Here is a 4,237-nt window from a genome sequence, read left to right as displayed (position 1 = left end):
GGGGGGGGGAGCAGAAACATCTAAGGACTGGAAGGTATGGGGGGGGAAGGTTATCACATTCTTATTCTCGGGGCTTTCATCTACAATCTCGCTGGGAACGTATTTTTCCCGCCCGATAATAATAACAATATCCTGAAATAGTTTTCGCTTTGTATCATCGTCACCGGGAACTTGAAAGGGCAGAAAGTGATTCATGTGTTTCACAGCGATGATTGGCTTGCTGGCACACATACAAGCCCCCGGGGGTGCCCGTCCCTGCCTGCGCTCCCCATTGTCTGGCTGGCGGAGCGGGCACCACCTTTTGGCATCTCTTTTGTAGGAGTTGAATTGCTCCGCTAGAGAGACACGGAGGCCGCCGGGCCGGGGGCAGGTTCCGTGGAGAGGCATCTCTGGGTGCATCTCGCGGTCTGTTCACACAGTGCTGGGTGAGGCCGCTGGCTGTCAGTCGCTGGGTGCAGCAGTTGATTAGTTTATGTAGCCGTCATACGCCAGAAATCTCAGCCTTTTATTTTCTTTATAGCCTTCCAAACGAGCCGTGTTCACCCGCACTGTAAACTATTATGGGCTGGGAGCTCATTACCTATTGTGTCTCAGGATTACTAGATCACTGGATTTGTTGTAGTAACCCTCATTGTATTTCTTCCTCACCCTTCCTCATACCTGTTATACTCATCTGCATTAAATAAATGAGTTTCCGGGTCTGTACAACTGCTGTGCCCATTATGAGGGGCCCCCCCATCCCTGTGCTGAGTCCCCGGGTCTGTACACCCGCTGTGCCCATTATGAGGGGCCCCCACCATCCCTGTGCTGAGTTCCCGGGTCTGTACCCCCGCTGTGCCCATTATGAGGGGCCCCCACCATCCCTGTGCTGAGTTCCCGGGTCTGTACCCCCGCTGTGCCCATTATGAGGGGCCCCCACCATCCCTGTGCTGAGTTCCCGGGTCTGTACCCCCGCTGTGCCCATTATGAGGGGCCCCCACCATCCCTGTGCTGAGTTCCCGGGTCTGTACCCCCGCTGTGCCCATTATGAGGGGCCCCCACCATCCCTGTGCTGAGTTCCCGGGTCTGTACCCCCGCTGTGCCCATTATGAGGGGCCCCCACCATCCCTGTGCTGAGTTCCCGGGTCTGTACCCCCGCTGTGCCCATTATGAGGGGCCCCCACCATCCCTGTGCTGAGTTCCCGGGTCTGTACCCCCGCTGTGCCCATTATGAGGGGCCCCCACCATCCCTGTGCTGAGTTCCCGGGTCTGTACCCCCGCTGTGCCCATTATGAGGGGCCCCCACCATCCCTGTGCTGAGTTCCCGGGTCTGTACCCCCGCTGTGCCCATTATGAGGGGCCCCCACCATCCCTGTGCTGATTCCCCGGGTCTGTACACCTGCTGTGCCCATTATGAGGGGCTCCCCCCATCCCTGTGCTGAGTTCCCGGGTCTGTACACCCGCTGTGCCCATTATGAGGGGCCCCCACCATCCCTGTGCTGAGTTCCCAGGTCTGTACACCCGCTGTGCCATCCAACAAGATGAACCCTGGCCTATTTATCATTTCGGCCGTCCATTACCTCTTGGATTGAGTAGGGCAGGGCTTAAGCTTCTGCTAAGATTTTGTTGTCCCCTTAGGACCACACAGGACACAAGGAGAGATTTTCTCAATGGGGGGCATCAACAAAGACCTGACACACGTTCTAACCCTTCCTCACTCTCTCTGAGTCCAAAGCTGAACATAAAGTTTTGGATGGAGATTTCAGTGATCATGGGCGGTCCAATCGTTGAGCCTTTTGATAACCAGAGCAGGTCTTTGGCGCCATGTTCAGCGCAATCGGTTAAGCCTACCACCCAAAGCCTCGAGCCCCTCTGACCTTTAGGAATGTTCCATTCAGGTTCTTAACAGTAGACAAACTGTTTCTCGCCCCATGCTGCCGGGGAAGGGGGGGGTAAGGACGGTGACAGGAACATGAAAAATAAGCCGTCGTCCTCTTCTCATCTGTTCAATACTTCCTCCGAAAGAAGTCAGCCAACTGGACATGAAGGATCACCCAAAAAAAAAAAAATGGCCAAATGGGGAAAATGCCTGAATGCTTCCTGTCCACGTGAATGGGAACGTTTAATTATTAATAGCTGGTGTGAGCCTCCCATACACAGGCATGTTCCTCTACGTGATGGATAACATCGGGGGTTCCAATATGAAGATGGAGTCGGGTTGGACAAAGCGCCCTCCAGGTTCTCACGGACACACAAGGCCTGGGGGGGCTAAAGCGTCTTTTTCCTGCATTGATAAAAGAGCTTCGGTGACCAGATGTCTTTTTTTTTTACCGGAACGGCGTTCTCATTCTTTACGTCTTTAGAACAACAGGATGAAAGGGGTACCATGGGAGGGCAGTTTGGAAACACCGAGGATGATTGATTGGTGGACATGCTTGGCCAAAAGAACATAGATGACGGCGAAGCTCTTGAGGAGGAGTCGATATTGTAGACCTGTCCATATGGCAGCCTTGGGAATATCGATATGAATACATGTGCATCAATTTCTGTGTGTAATACCTTGTAAGAACTTTGGATATTATTATGGGGCCCCCACTACCTTTCAGACGCAATGCTCCATTCGGGGTTGGGGCTCCGGGACTATTCTGTAGCCGCTTTGAAGACCACCTCTGGCCATTCGTTTTGGATATGAGGTGCTGGACTATTTTAGACCTATATCATCGGAGAAGGACAATGTTCTGGCCAAGGCAGGGGGATACGGAGAGGACACAAAGTGAGAGCCTGACCAACTGGAGTCCAAAAATCCAGAAATATTGGTACTTAGTCTGGATGACATAAGATGTCGCAGCCAACGTGTTTTGGGCGGTTCTAAAGTCCTGTTCCTCAGGGCTTTAAAAGCTGCATAAGACTGCGAAGCAGGACTCCTGGTGAGGGGTTGCCGTCATCCCTGTGCTGAGTTCCCGGGTCTGTACACCTGCTGTGCCCATTATGAGGGGCCCCCACCATCCCTGTGCTGAGTTCCCGGGTCTGTACACCCGCTGTGCCCATTATGAGGAGCTCCCACCATCCCTGTGCTGAGTTCCCGGGTCTGTACACCCGCTGTGCCCATTATGAGGGGCTCCCCCATCCCTGTGCTGACTTCCCGGTTCTGTACCCCCGCTGTGGCCATTATGAGGAGCTCCCACCATCCCTGTGCTGAGTTCCCAGGTCTGTACACCCGCTGTGCCCATTATGAGGGGTCCCCATCCCTGTGCTGAGTTCCCGGGTCTGTACACCCGCTGTGCCCATTATGAGGGGCTCCCACCATCCCTGTGCTGAGTTCCCGGGTCTGTACACCCGCTGTGCCCATTATGAGGAGGTCCCACCATCCCTGTGCTGAGTTCCAGGGTCTGTACACCCGCTGTGCCCATTATGAGGAGCTCCCACCATCCCTGTGCTGAGTTCCCGGGTCTGTACACCTGCTTGTGCCCATTATGAGGGACCCCCACCATCGATGCTGGATTATTATATTTTAGTTCTATATCATGGGAGAAGGACAATGTTCTGGCCAAGGCAGGGGGACACAAGGAGGACACAAAGTGAGAGCTTGACCAATTGGTCCAGAAATCCAGATTTATTGGTACGTAGTCTGGATGACATAAGATGTTACAGCCAACGTTTTGGGCGGCCCTAAAGTCCCGTTCCTCAGGGATTTAAAAGCTGCACAAGACTGGGAAGCAGGACTCCTGGTGAGGGGTTCAGGTACTTTTTAGCTTGATAGAGAAGCTCTGCAGAGGTCAAGCAGCGTAGCTAAGGACTAATTAATTTGGATCTGTAGGGTCTACAACAATCGGTGTGGCACTTACCTTGGGTTTTCTAACCATCTACTTCCTGGACTGAGATGGTGGCTCAGAGAGGACACAGCCATATAAATCCCGGTGCCTGGCAGTCCTCGGCAGTGTTCATAAATATCTGACACAGATCAGAACCTCGCCTTGTAACTTGTCTAAGAGTTCCAATGCAGCTCTGACGCAAACTGCTTCCTTCTCCATGCAGCAGACCGATGACTTCATCTCACCCTAGGAGAAGGCACTTGTCAGGAGGCCAAAGACTGCTTTTTAATAATGAGATGAAAGCGGGGGCAGTGTCTGAGAGGCCCAGAATATGCCTGGTGTGGGTCTTCTGGTCTGGCTGGGCCAGGGTGAGAATTTGTCACGTCAAGCGTTGCGATCAACTTGTGAGGAGACACCAAGTCTGGACCTTTGCTAATCCAAGAGAA

Source organism: Nanorana parkeri, unplaced genomic scaffold (assembly GCF_000935625.1).
Source record: "Nanorana parkeri isolate BGI_ZX_2015 unplaced genomic scaffold, ASM93562v1 scaffold2756, whole genome shotgun sequence".
Lineage (NCBI taxonomy): Eukaryota > Metazoa > Chordata > Amphibia > Anura > Dicroglossidae > Nanorana > Nanorana parkeri.
Note: the sequence above shows the minus strand (reverse complement) of the source record.